The sequence below is a fragment of the Geospiza fortis genome, unplaced genomic scaffold (assembly GCF_000277835.1).
Source record: "Geospiza fortis unplaced genomic scaffold, GeoFor_1.0 scaffold19, whole genome shotgun sequence".
Lineage (NCBI taxonomy): Eukaryota > Metazoa > Chordata > Aves > Passeriformes > Thraupidae > Geospiza > Geospiza fortis.
This window is the reverse complement of record NW_005054465.1, coordinates 718,702-741,819: the sequence shown is the minus strand read 5'-3', so window position 1 is coordinate 741,819 and position 23,118 is coordinate 718,702. Positions and strand designations below refer to the sequence as shown.

At 38.9% G+C, this 23,118-nt stretch overlaps 1 long non-coding RNA gene across 1 annotated transcript in view; it reads right to left on the bottom strand.

The window, feature by feature from the left end:
* Window positions 1-23,118, bottom strand: part of LOC102033800 — a 56,382-nt gene that overhangs the window by 14,315 nt on the left and 18,949 nt on the right. Inside the window, exon 3 of the long non-coding RNA XR_265467.2 lies at window positions 5,315-5,561. This is a non-coding gene — a long non-coding RNA (uncharacterized LOC102033800). The remainder of the gene's footprint in view (window positions 1-5,314; window positions 5,562-23,118) is intronic.

The window sequence follows — 23,118 nt, the reverse complement described above, 5'->3', positions numbered from 1 at the left end:
ACCTTAGCTTATTTGTTTGTTTGTTTTCTATTTAGAGTGATATTTATTTTTTATTCTCATAAAGCTAAAGGATTAATAGTGGGAATATTAACTGAAGCCAAGCATAGTGTGAGAGCAGATGCTTTGCAAGCCTTTCCATACAGCCTTGCCAATCCTTCACAGAGCAGCTCTGGGTTACCACACTTTTCTCCATTTTTGTGCCTCTTCTAAGCAGCCAGTGCTAGCCAGAAGGAATTGAATGATGGCTTTGTGATTTAAGGGAGTAATCAGAAATACTAAAACAAAGATTATTGGGCATATTTTTTTTCATCAACACAGGCAAGAATAAAAATTGTTTATTATGTGTGTGTGTGACTAGGCTATAAAATGCACACAGTAAGAATATGAATAAGGATAATTTCAGGTTTTGATGATTTTTCAGAACTTCAGAATTCTCTTAGGCCTAAAGTGGGAAAAATTTTAAGGAGCGAGGATTTCAGAAGAGTTTATAAGCTAAAGTCTGTGTTTTGAGTTATGCTTACAAACAAACGGGTAGCCAGTGTATTTTAAGACCATTTTTCCTCTTTGCAAAGGACCCCACAAGACAAATGCATGCTGATTAGCACACCCTGAAATAATATGCTGTAGCTGTACTAATTGCTACTAATTCCCATACTGGAATGGGACCGAGTACAGGAATACAAGCCTGTAAATTGGGTCCCACAATATCCAAAGGAGATCAAGGCCTAGAAAAAGGCACCAAAACCGGTGAAGGGACTTGAAGGCAGGTCCTGTAGGGGGTTGCTGAGGCCACTGAGTTGGTCTAGTTTGGGGAAGGCTGAGAGGTGACCTCATTGCTCTCTACAGCTTCCTGAGCAGGGGAAGTCAAGAGGGAGGTTCTTCCTGTGCCCAATGGACACCAATGGGTGTGCCAAAGCACTGAAACCCATGGCACCATCTGCATCTCCTGTTTCTTATGGCTGATTCTCCTGACTCCACATGGTATGGGCAGGGCAAGCTCTGCAGTGACCCTCACCTTCCCTTGGGCTTGCCCCTGCCATCCAGGTGAAAATGCCTGGCAGCCTCAGGCATCTCCAAGTGCTGGTGGTTCTCCTCATTTCCCAGAGCCTCCTGCCCCTCTGGCCTTGGTTCTTGGTGGCCAGGCAGTGGACACAGCTGCTGGGCCCCCCTGTAAATTCATCCCTATGTTCAGGCTGAGCATTTAAGGTCATTTATACTCCAGATATTCATGAAGTTGTGGGGATGCCAAAAGTGCAAGAAAGGGTTTGCTTCTCTTTATGCAAACTTTGCAGAGATGTAGAGAGCAGACAAGATTTCCTCACCATTTCTTGCAGTCACAAACAGCAGATCCTGCCCTTAGGTCTTGTGTTGTCCCATGGATTTCATGTCCATCATGGAAGAGTGAGGCATTAGAGGTATGATCTGGAGAGTGCCAGAAGGGGGAAGTGGCTATACAGATATTTCTGCAGACAATTTTTGCATACTCTCATTTTGTGCTACCCAGAAATTATTAGCCAGTTGATACTTTTCGTTTAATTTTAGGAAAAACATTGTCCCTTTTAAACATAAAAATATACAGTACTATTTTCTTCATACAATGCACTTGACTGACAAAGCACAGGTTGTTCCAGCTGGAGTTTCTGCTTTCATTTTTAAATTTAAGTTACATTAAAGTTTAAAAAAAAAACTGTACAATATAAATCTGCTTGATATTGTTGCTCATAAGTAGCAAATGATGCCAAAACCATGTGAGCTGTACAACAGGAATAAAACCACTGAAATGGATTTACGTAAATCTCAGAGTCAAATTATTGCACTATAAATATGCAATGCACATATTGTTGTGTTCATTTTTTTTCTTCAGTGAGGTTTTTCCATGTCAAGAAATCTCATCTAAAAATTTGGCTCAGTCCTGATCCTTTAAAATTCCAGTAGCTCTTATACATTAGCATTTTCATACTTCCTATTTATCACTATGCTTAGAATTGTTGCAGTATGATAGAAAGAATTATTTTTTGAAGACATAAGTAAGCCTGTTATCCACATGAATAAGGAAGATAATACGGTGAATCTCTCTGAAATGCACAGCCTTAGTGTACAATCAGTGTATTTCTTTCATGTTTATTCCTTTGTCACATATTCATTTGTGAGGGTTCCACAACATGTTCAGTACATGTCATGAAATGGTTTACCACAAGTTTATCCTTTCCGTGCATTTTATTTCACTGGTAGGGCAATCATTGTGCATTGGCAGATTTTTATGCATCTAATAACTTCATTCTCTAATCAAAAATTTATTTAATTGGATTTCAGACTGGTTTCACATAGGATTTGGATAAATGGAAAATAGGTTGCAACCTATGTGTCCCTTAGCAGGAATTCATGTAAGTTACTTCAATTGACATTTAACACACAATTACTGCTGTGCAATTTATCTGTTTGAGTGTTGCTTTTGACAACAGGACCAGTTTAGAGTATTCATGTCCCTGTTACTGGAGTATGCAGACAGTAGGCTATAAAGGCACTGGACTACCTCCCTCAACAAAGCTAAGCAAAACTGAACCTTAATAATCTTATTTAATCATCTGGTGGTCCTTGAATCTTCTAAGTCAAAGATGTTTACCCCTTGGAGTTATGGATGGTCTCTCTCAGGAGATCAATTTAACTCCTGTTTTACCAGAAAATACAAACACCAGAAGCCATCTTCAATGACATTCACAGAATTCTACCATCTCCTGTTAGTGCTTGGGCTGCAGAGTGGCCTTTTTCTGTTTCCCCTTTGCATGTCCCTTCCTCTGCAGCATATCTGTGCAGAGATTTTAAAAACTGCATCTATTTCATTTGGGTTATTTGCTGTTACTTTTTATTTATTTTTTAATGAAGCTTTTATGAAATTCTATATTGTACATTTTTCTGTCTATTGCAATTCCAAGTGCATTTATTATTAAACTTGAATAACATACTAATGAAAAAATACAAGAATTCAGCTGCAGGGTACTTTGTGTTTGGGGTATTCAACTTGCATGGTTATCCTTAGATTCAACAACACATGCTCACACCCACATGCACACTTGTACGCACAGACACAACACCCACTCCACTATACCAGAACATAATTTTTAAATTTGCCATTTTAGCAATACATTTCTAAATTGTTTTAGTATACCTCTCAGCTTCCCCTGGATACTTTATAAGTCAAGATTTAGCCATAAAGGTGATTTGCTAACATTAAAATCCTGTGAAAGTGAAGAGCTTTTCCCACTCTGGTGTTGCTCAAAAGTAACTAAGGACAGAATTTAGCCTCATGTGTCAAAGAAGGATTAGGCCTTCCGTGGTTTTGGTTTTGATTAAAATCATCATTGTTTAGCTGTACAATATATTTATGAAGAAAAAACATGAAAGAAAAGAATATATTTTGAACATTAGGAAATTGAGGCAAATAAAAAGGTTAAAGAAAACTATTTCATAAAATGGCATGTAAACATGTGGAATACGTTACCAAAGACAAGAGAGGTAACTTAGAACATATGTTTATGAATCAGTATGTTCAAAAGAGAACAAGATGAGTTTCTACACAAAGAGAGAATAGAGTGTGAGGAATGCAGGAAATTAGAGATGGGGGGTAGGGGGAGGAAGCAGAAAGGTTGATTTTATGAGGATTAGTAGCTTTTAAGAGAGCAAGGCTGTGAGCAGGTGGAGTTCCCACCCTAGTCTGAATGACAAATGCAAAGCTTGTACTTCAAACTCATATCCTTTTCCAAAGGGGTGAACGGGGCGGGGAGAAGAGTCTTCAGCAGCAGTTGAAAACTAACAGCTAAATATAAAGTTAAAATCTAAATATAAACTCCAGGTTGAGATCTTTAATACTCCTAGAGTTTTACTGTCAGCATTGCTATCCCAGAATATTTTTGCTTCTTTTGAATGGGGTGCTTCTGTCCTTACTGTTTGATAAAATTTAGTCACAATCAAAAAGCAGAACTGACTCAATGGCTTCAGGGACAATAAAGACCTGGTAATCGACGATGTTGGCTTCCTACTATGCCCTTTCTGCAGGAAAGTGAAAAGTAAGGCAGTCACTTTAAGTGTCCTCTTTTCTGCACAATCCTTTCAGTTCCCTGTCCAAAAGAGCTGTTCTATACACCCAGAGGAACACCTGGGTGTACATTTGGGGGCACATCATGTCTTGGGATCATCTTAGAGTTCAGACAGAATATTATGTTAGAAGCCATAAATCCAAAGCTGACCTATATGCAGTCCAGAACACAAAAAAGATGCCTCTGAAAATCTTCTTCTTGCCCTGATCATCTGGTTAAGTTTTGCTTCTCAGAACTCTTTTCTAGAAAGGCCTACACAAGGACGCTGACTGCACCCCTGGCAGGCCAGTCTGCTTCCCAGAAGTTGCAGGTTCTGTGAGAAGGATCTGTTTTTCTTGATGAACATGATATTAGCAACCGCTATAGGTAGGAAGAGTGACCGAGTGTTCCTCTGCATTTGGGATGTGCATCTGCATCCTTTTACCCCCTTCTTTAGAAGTTCTATATGCTTTAATATTTTTCCATAATAAAGCCATTGTTTTTCTCTCTGATTGATTGTCTAGTCAAAATGCAATAAATGGGTATGTTTGTATTGCTGGCAACTTCATATCTATGTGTTTCTTTGCTGGCATACATCCTAGATCAGTTTTGACTTGATTAAAACTTTTACCATTTCCTTTAAAGAGAAAACTTATGTTAAAGTGGGGAGGTTTTAATAAACCAATGTCAGACCTTTTTATTCACTTCACATCTTCTATGAAAAGAAAGGACATTTTTTCCACAGCATTGATGCAAAATAAAGATTTTAAATTTCCTTGTGAAAAAAAAGAAAGTAAAAAAATATGCAGAAAGCAAATTCATGGAGGGTAGGTTCATAATCAGGCAAATCTCTGGGTGAGTGACGTTCGCAGTATGTGTTCACTATCCCCTATTCAGGCAGCAGCCCAATATGGCATGTGAACATGTACATGGACTGACAGAAACACCAAAATACCATGCCGAGGATCACTAGGAAATTCTGCACTGTTGAGGAGTGATGCTGTTGAAAGGCATCGCCCTGTCTGCTCCTACACCAGGCTTAGCCTCTTTCGACATCAATGACAGCAGAGGGGTTTCTCTGCAGATGGGGGAGGCCACACTCCCTCCCTCCCTCCATCCTTCCACCACTGTGGTTGCTGTTTGCTCCCCTTCATCTGCCTGGGCTGTATCAAGCCTCATAATAATGTCCTTGTACCTGTTAGTGACATCTAGGGGAAAAGCTCCCAGGTAGGCTTACTTACACTGTTTACTGTCCTCTCTTCACTGTAAATTGTGTGTGATGAAGTAGCATTGCCTTTATGCCTCCATTTTGTTGCAGGAGGTGGGATGCTCTACGAGTGGATGCTTTTGTTCAGTGGTGGTTTCCTGTGCTGTTAAGTGGCAGCAGATGGTCGCCCCGCAGTGAGATGAGCCCTGGCCATGGTCCTACTGGCAGGGGCAAGAGCACTCAGCTGTCCCTTGCATCCGAACTGGTTTTATCAGGAAAAGCTGGAGAACAAGATAAAGAATCAGATTTCACTAAAGGCTCCCCCATCCCCCCGCAGCATCTGTCAGGGCCTGCTGGCTAAAGCTCCACCACCCTGGGAGGCTTCAGACTCCAAGGGAGAGGGTGTGCTGGGCTGTGCCACACTCACTCCTGCTCCCAACAATATGGTTCTTGCCTTATGTTGCATTACTATGGATGCACAGTTTCCATGAAAGGGTTTTATTTTTTCTTGGCCACCTGTCCTTGCAGGTCTCCCTTCGCTTTCCCTGAAGTGATATTTCAGACCTATCTGTTACAATTTCATTTCTGACTTTCTGCAATTCGCACTTTTCTTTCTCTGACTCTCACGTTAGATTTATTCTATACCAAGGGTTCTCTTACATGAACATTAACAATGGTTGAGTTCAAGTTTGCTCTGTGCTGCTCTTCTGAGTACATACTTTTATTCCCTGGGCTTATGTCCATTCTTTTATAGCATTCAATGTTAAAGGTTTTCTTATCCTTGTCCCACACTTGGTTTCTGACAGCCTTATTCTGGGCACTGTGTTGACACAACAAATTCCTTCCTCTGGCAGTCATATTCCTGATAACATTAGATCTAGAGCTTGCCATCTGACTGTGAGCTCAGCTCTTCCTGCTACACAATGCACTCCAGCAGGACATTGTGCAATACAAAACACAATTTCCATGGCATTCTCCCAAGATGTGCTGCTGGTTTTCTCTTTGGCTTACAATGTAAAGCCCAAGCAAGTTTCCCTACCAGAAATATCACTAAATTGATCACTACTATATCATTATTGCAAAGTGATCAGTCAGAGTGACAGATGGCTAATTGGTAAGTGCAAGTGGTGCCCCCAACTGTTCCCTGGAAGAGTCTTCTTAGTAACCCCCTCCAACATCAAGAAAGATTGGATCCCCAAGGTGGGAGTGAGTGTAAGTTTAGAGGGGTACATAATCTATTAAATCACAGCATTTCATGGCTTTCTTTACTGTGTCTCAGTCACCAATGTTTCCATCAGCATCATTCAGAGCTGAGTGGCCAGTGAAGCTGGCTGGCACCATCCCCTCCTTGTGCCAGGTAAACCCTTGTACCCCCCATTTGTGCACAAACCACTCCCCCAGCCCCAGCATGTGCACTGGGAACACAGGCAAGTAAATACACTCCTGTTGCAAACTGAGACCTGACATTTTTGATGACAGCTTTTAACACAGCTCTTTGAATTTCATTTCCTGAGAAGGTTTCAGCCAGTAGAGCTGAGCTATTCATGCAAAACATATGCAAAAATGAGGCAAGCCCAGCAGATGAAATCACTTCTCAGAACATGAACAAACTTTGGCGGAAAATGTTTGCTATTTTTCCCATGATAATTGAAAATTTGTGCCTGAAAAACCAGTATCTGCTTCTGAGCATGGACAGCCAAAGTGCAGGTCAAAATGATGACTGGAAGAGGCTTTGCCCACCTCTCAAATTGAATTTTTTTTGTGTGTGTGTTCAAAAAAGCAAGTCAAAGCTGTTATGCCTGTTCTTCTGGATGATATGCTCATTTTATTGGGACGTTATTTGCACCCCACTGTTTTCTGCAGCGGAAGTATTGAGATAAACCAAAAAAAATGTTGGTTTTAAATATTTCTGTCCAAGTTCAGTCCATCAAACTTGAAAGTAATGGCATGTTCCTGTGATAGTTCATCATTTTTACTTGATGCTATTATGCAGATTTTCTTTGTTGGAAGAGATGGCTGGTTTTGGTACTGGGCTGTTAAAGGTTTTCTCACAGTTGTATGTTCACTCATTAATTTGTACAGTCTAAAGAAGGATACATTGCTTTAATAGTGTGGAGGGAAATGGCACAGCAAGGTTTTTGTCCAAAATATTCTTTCCTGGGTAAATGCTGTCCTAGAACTATTGCACCTTCCCTAAAAGTAGTTCTAATTTAAAGAGGAAGGAGTGACATAAATCTAGAGAAACTTCTTGGTCTGCACTGCAATTACATTTGCATAAAGTTGCTGAGAACAAAAGTTGGCCCATTCTCTTCACACAGTTTTTCTATCCTGTCACTTCAGTGTTGTCATTTTATTGGTTTCCAAACGTGTATAGAAAACAGCTAAAATCTTCCAGTAAAGTTTCAGCTTTGCAGACATGTCATTCATCACCTGAGAGTGTTTCTCTAATCACAATGATCAACATCTGCTGCCTTTGCACTGCAGATATTTCCATTTTGCCACAAAAATAATTTTCATTTATAGAGAGCAAATTAAATGCATATATAAATAAATATAATAAATAATGCATCTATTATTTCAGTTTCCAATCAATTCTGCTTAATTTTTTTTTCTCAAGAAGTGATTGAACTGAATCACATCATTTTGATATAAGCCTACACTTTAGATGCATCCAGTAACTGTGGTATCAACTACATGGAAAGGTCAGCTCCAAACACCAGAGTCAAGGTCACACCAACCTCCATGACTGAGGTGCCTTAAATTTGGCAGAACTCAGGAGCAATCTGACTTTTAATTTAAGCTCGGGGTAATCTATATTAGACACCCATCCCCAGCTCTGAAGATTAAATATGTAGTTTTAAAATGTTTAAGACTGGATGGGGCAGAGGAATGTGAGTCTTGGAATCAGAAAGATGGAAATTGTATTCCCCATCCCACAATATTTGGTGCAAATATTTTCAGGCACCAAATTTTAGCAGTTCACAATATTTTCTCATAGAAAATTTTCTTAAGGAAAAAGTAAAGGAAGAGAGAACTTTTTTCCCTCAAAGCCTAAATTACTTGTAGAGAGATATGATTTGAAGGAAAACTCAGTAAAGTTTCTCTTATCCTACACCCCTAAAAGAGAGAAGCAGAGTCTACCATAAAACAGAGAAGCAGGAAAATAACTGTCAGACATTCTTTCAAAAGGCTCTTCAAAGGTTTTATAGACAGATGGATGAATAGACCTCTCTATATATCTCTAGCCAGATTCAGATCAGTGCTTGTGGCAGTAGGTAGATGCACCTAACTCAGAAGAACTATTTCGGGTTATTTACTTTGAGCAAAGAATCCCCACCAGTGAACCGTAGATAGTAAATTAGTCATTTCAGCTGCGTTTACTGGCTCATCGGCAGCATACAAACCATAAAATTTGACTTGGGAAAACTAATACTTCTTCATCCCAAGGTGAATACACTGTGCTAATTACAACTCCAGTTTTCCACCAACCATAAGCTTTTTTAGATTAATTGTTTCAGTGCAGTAAAGATTGCTGACTGTGGCCTTTAACAAGGGTGTGGGGACACTCGAATGCCTTGAGCACTATGCAACTTTCTCATCACTCAGATGCTATTGTAATAGCAGAAATCTCCCTGCTGCTGCTCTTTGCAGACAGTTCTTCCACATCCATGTGGGAGAATGTTCTCATCAGCGAAGGAGAAATCCTTCCTTCCCATCTGTTTTTGTCAGTGAGTTGATCAGCAATAACTCATCTTCCCAGCACACTCCTCTCTCCCCTTCTTCCCCAGTGTGCTTCTGGGAAGGTTGTCCCATGTCGTGACATGAAGGAGGCTGTGAAAAATACTAACATTCAACAAGACTGTGGCTTACATGGCTGTGGTCTAGATGAGGTTCTGATAAACTCTCGATGAAATACCCTGCTGTAGCGTCAAATTGTTGTGGTGTGTCCACAGTATTTCTGTTCTAGGACATCTGTATTAAAACCTGCAGCGAGTGCCTGACAATCTTCAGTCTTTCCTTCAGATTGTTCCTGAATTAATTTCAAGTACAGTGATTGTTGTATGGTAGGAAAGCACATCTCTTTAATCAATATAAAGATTGAACTGTTTTACTCAGCAGTCTGTCTTCTGCATTTGGGCAGAAAAATGTGGACATGCTCCTCCTAAACAATACCTACGCATGCCATGCTGGGGTGCTGACAGATGGACATTCTGTATTTACCAACTCCCCCCTGTGGTTTCTTTGCTGTTGGATGTGACATTCTTCAGATGTCTGTTTTATGAATGTCAAAGACCACATGGCTATTTTGCAGAGTGGAATTGTTTAAGCAAAATCTTGGCCTTGGTCCCTTTTTAGTTTTTATTTCCTAAGTTCTGCTACTGAGACCAGAGCAGGTCTTTCCAAAAACGAACATTCCCTGTCAGTGTGACACCTTTTAATTCCAATAATGAATAAACCTTATTGTTTGCTCTGTTCCATACTTAATGTTTTCACCTGATCTAGTTTCTTAGCAGCAGTGCCACAACAGGAGCAGTATAGGATCTTACTTGATTTATCAAACTAATGAGTTAGTTTTATTGTAAGTGATTAAATGTGTTTTACTTTTTAAAGCACAGGAACTGAAAAGAAATGCATTGTTACAATCTGAAAATAACTAGAAAGATAAGTTCATTAACTTGCCTACACTTGTGCATCATAAAAACCTTGTTAAAAATTACTCCCTAGCCTGCTGTATTAGCTTCTTTATGAGGTAATTTCTCCATACAGTAATAAGATTTTTCTTTTACTCTCCAGTGCATATTAAACCCACTAATCTTCTTTTATAAACTATAGTTTCAGCCACTTTCTCAATTTACTCACTTTAAAGATATTCTCCTATTAATATTAAAGGTAGCAAGCACAGATACGAACTTTGCAAAACAGTCTTTCAGATTTATGGCACAATCATACCACTGCATTGCAATGGCACAAAAGGGACAAAGCAGTAACTGTCAAGTATGTCTCATGACAAACCAAACAATGTTTGTCCCCACAGAATTATTTTCCCATCACATTTATTATGCGAATGAACTATGGGCGTGTTTTCCCCTCTGTGAGCATAAATACAAAGTCTGAATATTCAGTTCTCTGAGGTCTGCACAATTTGCATGGATGTGGTGGATTAAAGACCTGCTCCACCGGGGTGTTGCTGCAGTTTTACACCAGTATCCACGCCTCTGATTTAGAATGGATGCAGTCAGAGTCTTGCCAGAAAGGAACAGGTTCTAGGTCACCAGTTCTGTTTCCAATAAAGCAGTGACCAAATTTCCCTTGAGCCACAGTGAAGTTGTTCAATTGGTTTAGTATGGGCTTGAAAATGAAAAATACAAATGGGCTATAAATTAACCTTTGCTTTTTCTCAGCTATAAAATAAGAGAAGACTTAAAATTCCAATAAATTATCTCTGTGCTGAGTACCAGTAATTTATTATTGTCCTGATTATTGTTAGCATTTTTATTATAATTTGAAGTGTGGCCATCTCTTGTTATGGCTTAGGAAACCCTGGGATCAGAAGCTGTGCAATTGTTGAGCAACCAGTCAATCCATACAGTACTTAAGAACCATCTTAAATTCAATCCTGTGTCCTGCCAAGTGTAAGGGTCAGCTTATCCATACTTCTTTTTCTTCTTTTTAACATTATCCAACCTATTTTGGTGTTCTAAGAGAGGCTCCTGAGACACTGGTGCAATTTCAATTATCATCTCAAATATCAGAATTGTTTCAAGATAGAGGGTTAGGTAGAGTACAGGCTATGCTGCGCATCTGACACTCTAGGATAACCTGCAAGCACAGGCTTTTAATACTGGCATAATTCCAGTCATTAAGAGACACCTAACAATTAAACCATATGAAATCATATTAGAAAAAGATGTGACGAAGGTGATGCTCTTTCAGATAAGACCAAGAAACCTGTTCTTCATGAGAGCTGCACCACTCACAAAGCCCCTCAGCACCAGGGAACTCAAGCAAGGAGCCTCCCATTAGTTATAGGGCATATCCATTATGAAATGAGTCAGTGTAAGTGGTAACAAAGTGGGATGGAAATCTATAACCCTGTCTTTTTCTGAGCAGATTGGTGCTGTAGCAGTGCATGCATCTACAAATAGATATGAAGGCTCTTGCTGAGTTCTGTGGAGAAGCTGGTGGAAAACCAAGGGATATACAGGAGTTTTGTGCTCCCATTAGTGGGAAGATACAGATATTTTTGGTCTTACACAAATACGCAAATTTTGATTGCTGTAATTTCTGAGGTTAGAAAATTACATTTGGCTAACCAGATTTATATTTCTTCATAGCGTCATGCTGTAAATTTGAAGTCAAGATATCACAGAAATTCAGAGCTGTAATATGCACCAAATATGCTTTTAATTCATTAACATCAACATCCCACCAAGTTCAGTGTAATCACTGCTTTGAGTCAGAGCTGACTGAAGAGTTATGGTATAATAGCACAAGAGTAAGAATAAAGCCTCTTGTCAGTGTAATGTTTATATAACATCTCTAGTATTTTGGAAGGGAAGAATGTCTCTGTGAAGTCCTGCCCTTTCCCAGAAAAAACTTCCATGGATAATCTTACACATTGAAAAAGTCGCTGGACTAATCCACAACATATTTATTCAAAGTTCTCCTCTGGCAAAATTCACACAAATTACATCATCATAACAAGGCTGCTCTCTCTGAAAACAGAAGTGTATTTACAATTTTAGAGGACAATAGGTCTACTGAACACTACTGGAGAATTTTTTAGTGCAAAGTTTTATTTCTATTCTTTAGATTTTAAAATCCACCCTAGTAATTTGTTCATGCATTCAGTGTTGACTTGTTATAGAAAAACACACATGCAATCAGACTGGTGCAATTTGATACCTTACAGCTAAAAAATTGAAAAAAGTACTTGTTGAAAACCATTGTTTAAAGATGTTCCCATGACAGGAGGGCAGGGAGAGAATGAACACAAGCTTATGAAATGAACATTCAAGTGTTTGCAAAAATGGAGAGCACATGTATTCATTATTTGATACTTTCTGAAAAAATATTGCCTGCATTTAATTTCCAGTAATCTGTCATTTTTGATTACACACAACCAGACATGGGCACCTTCCTTGTTTTGAAGAATTACTCTTTAAGGAAGGGATGTAATTTCAGAAAAATTTACAAACATTTTTCATAACACTCGTTACGTCACACTTCAGTAAAAATTTACAAACTCAAATGCATATTTAGTTCCAAAAGTTATTTGATGTGTTTTTATTATTGATATGTTTGTATATTAATAAAGCCATACCATGTGTCTAGACCTGAGAAATGCATGTGGTCAAAAAAAGGTTTCATTTGATTTTTTCTATCACTTCTCAGAATATAATTTTTCAACATTTCTTGAGTGACATAAGAAGTATTATGCCTTATCAATGGCTGTACCACCTTGCAAATGCCTAGAAGAGAAAAAGAGTCACAATTAAAATTTTATTTTTCAAGAGACTAAATAGATCTAATTTTTGCAATCACTGAAGACACAATAGAAAGAAATTCGATGAATTTGAGTCTCCAAAACTAAAGATAATTGCAAAGAGCTCTCTTAACTAATCTGTCTTTTAGTCATGAAAGAAGATATTTTATGATAGTGGCAGGGAGATAATCCCACAGTGATATGAACAAGAAAAATGTAATTTTCACATGTGTATGGTCAAGACTGGCAATAATATTCCTTAAGGAAAATTTTGCCAAAGTACAAATTTTGCAGGGCTTAGGTTGAATTATTAACCTTAGTTCTTTCTTATTTTGGGGGAGAAATAGCCTTGAATTAGTACCAAATCTAAAACTTGGTGCAGTTTTCACAGAAGCACTATTAAAAAAAGGAAAAGACTCATGCTGCTTCAGAGAGCTTTCTCTTGCACCTTTTCCATTCCACACAAAGACCTGGAGCAGTTCTGATGTAAGTAACATACGGCTAATTTGCTGTATTTATGTCACATTGATATGATACTGACAGTATTCACACAATGGAGCCATTATCTGTTAAGACATATGTCTTCCTGGTGTCTGGGTATGTGCAAGGGTCAGAGGAGAACCTGGGCTTTTACAGACAGTTTGAGAAATCCAGGATCTTAGGAAAGTGGAGAGGTATAATAGGCAGAATTATCTCTGCCCACTCAGAGGTCATGAGCATGATTTTCAGACATTTAGCCTCATTTAGACCCAAAGATAATGTGAGATGCAAGTGCTCAGTTTTATTTCCATGCATGGGTGAATCTATAGTGTTTGCTGATGTAGGCAAGATTGAAGGAGCTCTGCTTTGGCCCCTTCCACTCAAATGGGTATAAATCATGGTTAAATCTCTTTTCCTACCAGTGAAATTGAATCCAAACCTGCAGTCAGGTATAAGACAAAGACCAGGAATTTAGGAACAGAGATGCATAAACTACATGGGGGTCAGCAAAACACCGCACCTGAATGGAGCCCTTGTCAAGAAGAGGTGTATTGCATAGCAGAGTTTAAATTGCTGTCCTTACTTCCTTCATTTCCATATTCAAAGCTGCTCTTCTCTGCTGAGACACAGCACACTCACAAAGTAACCCAGCAGACTAACACTGCGTCTCAGGGACCTGTAAGAAGTTAGCTGAGTTACATTAATGGGTGATAAGCTTTCCTGACCTAAAGCACAGATGTTACTCTCTTTCATACATTTTATATCCTATGTGGACATCTTTTTAAAGGACCAAACAGTTCCCAACAGAATATTTGTACCAAACCTTTTAAGGTTCATTCACATTTATTTTCTTTTTATATTTTTCCACCCTTAAAGGTCATTTCACAAAAGAGATCAAAAGGAACCTTTTCCATTCCTCCTCTGCAGGTGGCCAGCAGCAGATTAACTACTAACAGAGACTTCAATATATAAATCTGAATGACTTGTTTTACATAGCAATGCAATGCTACTGTCATATGTTGTGTTTGCGTACATTAAAGTGTCTCCCCTAATTTCCTTCCTAAAATGATCCCTCACTGTTCTTTCTCCAGAATAATTGCTTGCAAGAAATCATCTGTTTTGATATTTATAAAAAGGTACCTTGAAGCTGAGTAAGTAACTCATTTTACCAAAGAAACAGAATGCCTGCTAATAAGGTCTTGTAAAAGCAAAATGTGCATCAAAAGCCTTTGTCCCAGATAGGAGTTAGTTCCTGTAATCTTGTTTCTCCACAACTCTTCCCAAACCAAAACTGAGCCTGAAATTGTAATAAGGCAGATTCAAATGTGCTTTCCATGAGTTCTTGAAGCAGGAGTGTTCAAAACAAACAAAACCTTATTCATCTGTCAAACAAAAAAGTGCTAAATTCAGTTAGTGGAAAATTCAGAACGTTCCTTTAAAATATCTTTTTATTCTGTTGTATGCTATTAAAAAAAAAATTAAGAGCCTTTTTTTCTAATTGGGCCACAGTTTAAATAACATTAGCAGGTCCTTGCAGGGCTGAATACCATTGAGTACAGTGCCCTTCAGCAGGTAAAATTGTGAATCTTCTTTAGTTGTGTTGCCCTATTTCTTTTAAGGTAAAGACTGGTGAAATAGTGAGGAGTCCTCTTATAAAAAAAAATAAAAGAATGTCTGAGAAGGATTCTGTGAAGAAATCAGCTGCTTATATATCCATTTGGCTTCAAAGCTATAAAAATAGGATGTTCGCTTCCTGACCCAAGTATGTAGGGCAGAGAATAGAAATGGGAGACTTTTTCACACTAAAAAGAACAGTTAAGAAATAGATTGGCAGCCTCAGAAGGCAAAGTGATTATCAAAACTTAGAGATAACTTTCCAAGTTGTTATACTCCTAAAGAGGGTCTATCAAACGATCTGCTCCTACCCTAGACATCTGAAATTGAACTTTCCCATTGCACTACCCTGGTACTGTGAGTGTGCCTTCACTCACAATACATCAATCAGAGCACATATTATCTCCAGACTTCTGAGTATTTAGGTAGTCTGCATTGAAGGCAATTTCTCACTTCCCACCACTGATATTTCAATTAATAAAGCATCCCCCCACTGCAGGGCCTACCAGTGAGCCCCCCTGACTTATTGTGCAGATTTGATACTGTCTTCTAATTTTAAAACACAAAAGAATTCTTTCTTCTATCTGTTTCCTGGTAATGTAAGCCATGCAACACCCCTTCTTGTAGAGCCAGCACACAACAGCCCAAGTTGGGCCAGGGACACAATCACTTCTATTCATTTGGGATGGGCTTCAGTGTCACAGCGTGGCCAACACGACTTCAGCTTGCACAAAAGAAAAAGAAAAGGTTCTCTGAAAAACTGTTGTATGAAATGTGACTTTTAGTGAACTATTCCAGGCTAGATCCACTTTTAAGGGAAGGGCAAGGGAGCAAGAAAAGGTGAAGAATAATTGGCTGCTCTTTCACTTCCTACCACAAAACAGTATTTGTGTAAGATACGTGTGCCTGGACTCAGGAGAAAGCAGTCTCCACCATCCCTCACTGGGAAGAGTGAGGTTGTGTTCTGGTTACACCAAGGCAATGTGCAGGTGGTGCAATCACTACAGGAGGGACAAACTCTTCCTCTACAAAGAGGAAGCTGGGAAGTCCAGGACTGACAGTCAGAAGAAGAGTCCCCAGTTATTTTTACCACCACAGTCCAAACCAAAGAATGTCTCCTGGAGTTAGAAAACATTAGGTGTCGCTTTCTAGCTGGGCAGGAAAGCTCAACTTCTACTTGAGTTCTAGAGACAGTTTGGGCAAGCAATGTAATGAATAAGGAAGGACCCAGCTGGAGAAAGATGGGAGACCTGGTTTTCCTTATAAGTGGTATTCTGGCTTTACCACTGTGTGAGTGATGTTCCAAACCAAGCTGTGTGTGACACAAGGCTAAACTGTAACATGCATTTATGGGCTGGAGATTTTCAACATGCTGAGTCCTACGCACAGCACCCTTTACTCACTGCCAAGGTGACACAGAGCCCATTGTTTTCTGTCACTAGTTGAATCTGTCTCACATCTCTTGTAGCACAGTTGAGCTTGACCTGTTGAAATCAACTGGAATAACTCCACTCTGTAATATTTTCTCTGGCAAGTGCAAAGCAGGATCCCCTAGCACAATTAGAGGTGTCTGTCTACCCCCACTGTGATGTAAGTCTGAGAAAGTGTCTGACTGGCTTTGACCTTCAGTGAAAGTAGGTCGCTAGGAAATCTGGCAGCATTTATCATAAGACACAGAGTGTATTATTTGTGTTTTAAGGTACTTAGGCAAATTCAGAAGTTAGTGGTATTTTGTCATGATAGTTTAGGGCAATCTATAAAGTCCATCAAGACAACATTTTCAGTAGCATGAAAGCTTCCTCATGGGAATATTGCACTCAGGTAACAATGCCCACAGAAACACTGAGAGTTGACTATGATGAAGATCATGGTCAAACCAGGTCCTAAAGCAGTCTGTGTCAGTGAAGGTGCTGAGAAGCCTTGACTCTGTGCTAGTTTTTTCTGATTTTTGTCACACGTACTTTGTGAAGGATCACACCAAATAAATACCTGCACTGCACCTGGGACACTCATCACCTGATACTGAATTCCAGAGCCACGGAATTTCAATAGAAAATACTTGACCTTATCAAAGTGTCAATAGGACTGAATTTTCAGCATTTTCTAGACTTATATGTATTAAATGACATTACTAAAATATCTGCTGCTTCTACTGTAAATAATATTTGGATTAAGCTAACATGAATAGCTGCTAAAAATACCTCACTGAGGCAGTGGGAAAGTGAGACAAATCCCTCTATTGCAGAATGGACAATATTCTTATCCAATTCAGCAGCAGAGGAAGAGATACTCTCTCATAGTGGAAAAGAACTATTTTTAGGAAGCATGGGGCCGCTTGTGAAGAGATAAAGCACAGGTATAAGTGTAAGAGGTTTAAGCTTATTAAGAGAGTGCATTTAAGATGACAAACATGAAATTAATGCTTTTTTATTTTATTACTTGAAGACTAATGCAAATGCATGGAATATCAAATATAAGTTAGATGTGTTCCTGCAAAAATGCACACATGCATTCTTGTAAACCTGCCCACGTTAGCACAAACAGAAGATTGCTCTAGCAGAAATGGTACAGCCTCATCTGGAAGTAGCATGGGATAAACCTCCATTGCAGCCATGCATCTCCCAGATAAGATCCTGAGATGTGGTTCTGCAGCAGCCAGCTACCAGCCTTGCTTTCAGAGAGAGAGAAGAGATGTTCAGCCAATGACTAGATAATCTGTGTTTACCCAATGACACATCTCCCCATTTAAAAATGAATTTAAGAAATAATTGACTGTTTCTGACAAGGTACCATAAAGAAATGTCCTGCAAAACTGATTTCTACATGTTTTAAATTATTGTCTCAGCAAAGATGTGAACCACTCTTCAGGGAAAATATCTCAACTAAAAATTGCAAATATTTTTAGATGTGCAATAGTATCAACATGCATAATGACTTTCAAAGTCTGTCTCCTATCCAGAAAATGTAGTGATGAATTTGTTCAAGACAGAAGTCACTGCTTGAAGGGCGTTCCATACAGAAAAAGACCCCATACTTGCCAATTGTTATTTGTTCCATCGCCTTTTCTAATTAGTAGAGTTCCTTCAATTAGTAGCTGGAATTGGTTTGCATACATCCTCCAAATTGCTGTAATCAAACCTCAAAGTAGGAGCCTGAAAAATAGAGGGTGGCAGAGTGGTAATAGGGGGATTGCTGCTGACTGACTGTACATCCAGCAACAGCCAGACATGAACCTCACAAGTCTATACATATCTTTGGCATCCCAGCCACCTGTATGTGTTTTGTTGTATTTCTCCACTCTTTCACAAGTTGCTAAAATACAGTATTAGGTCTACAGCATGACAGATAATATGGATTAGAATAAGCTGCCTTTTTCCAGGCAGAAATTCCCAAAAGAGGTGCTCAATTCCCTTAAGAAACAGTAGTAGACATAAGTATTTCTAATGATTCACGTTCCTTTGCCCATTTCCAGGGTTCCTAATGAAGGGCTACACTCGGTGCTCAAACACGTAGTTAGAGCAGGGCTGGGAACTTGGTTCTTTTCATTCAAAACTCCCTTTGATAATAATTGAACTGTTAACTAATTAGTATAAACTCTGCTTATATGGAAAAAAATGATCAAAATGATCAAAATGTCAAACCAAAAATCTCAAAAGCAAATACAAACAAAGGCAAAAAAATCTTTCTTTTTTTTTTTTAATAGGAAACAGCAAATTCTCAATGTATGGAACAACCCACTTGACAGGTCTTTTCCATCATGTCAATTCAAATTGGACACACTGCAGCTTTTTGTGAACAGTCCAGCAATATAATATGCTATACTTGTTAGACCATTACATCAATTGGTGTTAATATTCTCTCATAGCCATGTCTCTCCTATTCAACCAGGTCATGAATGACAGCCAGTTACAATTTTGTAGTAGTTTACATCAAACAGTCCAGAATAACTTTCCCTAGTGTTCGGTCAGCCTGTTTTTCAGTCCAGGAATTGACAACCATCAGCACAACCACACTGTCAGGAAGAGCTCAGCTGACATTTAGGGCTGCATGAGCTTGGCAAAAAAGTTCAGGAATTATCAAGTTCCCCCCAAAATTGCAGTGAGTTTCACCCAGACTGCGTCAACCATTACACAAAGAGAAATGTAGGTTTTGTGTAAAAAATAAAGTATTGAGATACACTCCTGCTTGGATGACTAATATTTTATAAATGACAGGAGTATCAGATGAAAAATAAAATAGGGTCAACTTCTGCTGTCAAAAAAACCAGTAATGAACTCTGAAAATAATATTTGCCAATTTTCCTGAGTGTTTGTCCAGTCTACAGCAGACCTGGGAACAGCCATGAAACATGACATACTAAATTGGAAATGCAGCATGGAAATTGTACTGAAATAAGGTTTTATTATTTCACTTTGTTCCTCTCCCTTTGTTCATACACCTTGTCAGGAGAAACTGAATAAGCAGGAAGAACCAAAACAGCAAAGAAAAAATTCAAAATATTTCAAAAATAAATGGACTGTAGATCTTCAGCTGGTTTAAATTGACTTAGCTGCACTGATTCAGTTGTTAAGTATTAAACATAATAATGTTTCTGCAGATTTCATAGCAGGTGACACTCTGCTTGTGCTCTTCAAAAAGGACACTTTCCAAATTTAATTTTTGATTTAGAGCAGTTAGACAGCTCCTGTTCTCCATCCAGGGAGCTTGCTGGGCTGACGAACGAAAACTGCCTGCGTGAGCCTGACTGCCCCCAGTCCCACAAAGCCATCTATGTTCTTCAGTTGCTCTAACTCCACTGAAGTGGATGGAGTTGGAGCAATTTAGCAGCAGCTAATGAAACACGTTCACATATCATAGCCCACAAAAATGTTCATGCTGTATCTGTGCCGATAAACTGTGGACTCCTTGGTAATGCTGACTGCCTGCAAACAGTAATCACTCAGGCACCATAAGGTTCGTCCTTAGAGATTTGCAACAGATTTTGCTCTCCAGTATTGAAATGCCATGAGCCTAAAAGGAGAAAAAGAACAGTAGGACTAAAGTGTGTTGGACATGCCAATAAATTAATGATAAATTATTAAAGCGTGATTGGAAATATTGCCATTTTTCACAGCTGTCAGTTTAAGTATAAAAGCATCAGCACATTAAACTAGTTACTGCTTTTCCATAATTGAGACTTTAGCTTCTAGCTGTGCCCTGCAGCTTTTCATTAATCACTGGGACTGAAGTTCAAGCACAATGACAGCTTAGAAGGCATTAAATGGGCAAAGTATTTTCCAGGTACAGCTAGTAAAGGCCTTTTAGTCCTATAATCCTCAGCTAATTGTTTTTCAAAGTCTCTAAATAAAATCTGCTCATGGCGTCTCCTAGTGACAGAATTAGCAGCAGACTGGTTCTTTTTATCTTCCCACTCTTTCTCTCACCAAAATCTATTGAGTGTCTCTATGTTAGCTGGACATAACAGGTGCAAATGGATTGCGATATGTAAAACTGTAACCGATACGCGGCCAGGGACACATTGATTAGATTGCCTGGGAAACAAAACTTCCTGAATGCTTGCTCAAATCATACCATTTAATTTGTCACAAAAGAAGAAAGATGGCATGGAAGGCTTCTGCTCAGGCTCCCTTTAAACATGGCAGAAGGAAACATGCAGACTTTAAAGTTCAGTAAAATTTGCATACTCAGTGCCCTGGAATAAACAGACATTTCTCCTGCTGTAGCAGAGGCTGTAGGTTCCCCTCTTGGCTTCCTAGTATTCCCCCTTTGCAAAGATTTGTACATCAGGACTTAATAGATGTGCCAAAACATTCTTTCTTTTGTATAACAAATTATCAACTGCACCGAGATTCATTAATTATGTCATCTAATTGGATTGAGGCAGGTGCAAAATACCTCAGATGAAGTGGTCACTGGCAAGAAGGCCTAAGCACAAGTTTTTCTATTAGAAATCAGCATGTCTCCAGACTCCTGGAATTACTTTGTACTTATTGATTAATGGCCATAATTTATTACAGTGCAGAAGATCTTGCATTGAGTTAAATGTGTGATTAATCAATTTTCCATCAAATTATGAACAGCAGAACAGTTGCAAGAAAGAAAATACCAAGTGAATTTTTCCCATGGTATATGAATAGAGGGTATGAGGACTTCTGCTTGAGGAGAGCTAATAACTGTCTAGCACTTGCTTAATATTTCCTGCCATACTGATGAATGCCATCCACATAAATAGGCCACAGGTAGCAGTGATTGAAAGACCACCAAATAGGTTTTATAGCTGCCTCTCTTATATAATGAAATATTCTTTAAGCCCATCTCAAAACAATTTATTAATGCAAAATGCATTTCTGCCTTCAGCCTGAAATATATCATTGTTAAGTCAACAATATTATATTAAACCGATAACTGATATTGCAGAAGGAAAAATCCCTAGGCAATGTAGAGATGAATTTGAGATTTTGTGTACAGAAGCTCATTTTTATTTCCATCAGAAACACAGACATGTGACTAATTGATGTCGCTTCTAATCAGCTAGTAATGCACATTACAAGTATAGCATGAGAACATTTGGGGCCCAATTGGAGGGGGGAAAAATCCCCTGGTATTTCTAGGTCTTTTATTGAGTAGAGTGACAAGCTTCCTTTCCCTGGTGAAACAGCATATGCTGTAGAGTTTTATATTACCCTACCATCTTCCATTGGCTGTTTTGCTTTGCTATGCATTGAAAAGATGCACCTCCCTCACTGCAGGAGGATGACATAAAAGACAAGTTGACAACACTTCCAGGGGGCAAAAGAAATTTAAATAACTTCTTTAAAATATGAAGAGCAATATGAAGCATTTGTAAAACAAAATTGCAAAGGATTTGTTCTTAAATGTCTCTGTGATTGATCAAGTTTTTATTTTCATATCACAGTGCCAGATTACTCACAGTGATTTAAGTTGCAGAAGGTGCCTGGCCACCTTGCAGTTCATTTTCTAAGGTATGTAGGAGTAATTTCTGCTATCTTTGATGTCTTTTCTTAGTAACTGCCCAATTTCCAGGGGGTAGAGCAGAGTCCTCTTGCTAGACACTACAGGAGATAGGCACTTGTGACTTGTTACTGTTTCATATACACAAATTTCCTTTTTGCAGCGCTCAACTTCCCAACTAGGACAGGGACCTTTCTTCTCTGCTTGCTGCCTCTGTTGGCACTACTTCTGAGGTAAGGACTTCTGTTTTTAAAATCATGACCTCCAAAATGTCCTACCAAATCCTGTAGATGGTGCAAGGAGGCCATTCAAAATTATGCTCATATTTTTGGTTGGCCAAATGTCACAGGGCCAACTGTTCAGAAATCAAGTGGAGAACAACTTGAAACTGTGTTCTTTTAAAATGTCTCCAGTAGTCTAAGCTGTCTGTAACATCCAAAAGTGACTATTTTGGGTGGCTTTTCTGGGCTTTATTGGAAATTAACTGAAAGTAATCATGCTTGGCAAACAGATGGCTATATCTCAACATCCCACTGAAATCAATATTCCTTGCCTCTATTTGTATCACCACAGAAAGATAACTTCAATGGATCTAAACTAGATTCGTTGCCAGAAGGAGAGGTTAGAAATTTAAATCTGAGAAAAAAATTGCAAAATATGTTTCCTATTGTATAAATAAATTCTAATGTGGTATTTAATCAACAAATCATTAACTGCAGGAATGTCAGATCTCACTTAATCTGCATGTTGAAGCATTGCCCGTGGATGTGGGAGATCTTGTTTGGAGCTTCTCCTATACCTCAGAAAACAGAACCTTCGGAGGAATTTCCTTTCCCATTCATGTTGTCTTTAATAATGGGAAGTGTGGGATGATTTCACCTGCACTGGGTTTTTCTGTGACCCCCATTAAATGGCTGTTTGCATCCCCTGAGTGGCTAAGGTACTGAACTTAACTCCCCCCTCCAAGGAGAGCTATCATGCAGAAGGGGATGGATGATGAATCCATACATATATACTCTGATACATACTCTATGATTTTTCATGAGTGTGATCATCAAGAAACATATGGAACATGTTACAAAAAGTGAAGACTGGAGGTTACTGCTACCCTGGGAAAGTTCAAAACTGCATTGCTGTCTAGATGAGTGAAAAATTCCTGAAGCATACAGAAGGGCAGTATGTGAGGAGCACAAGTGTTTCACTGTGAAAAGGTGTTTACAGTCACAAAGTGCACAAGCATACCTCTTCTAGGTGAGATGCTTGCATGTGTGTGGCCACACACAGTG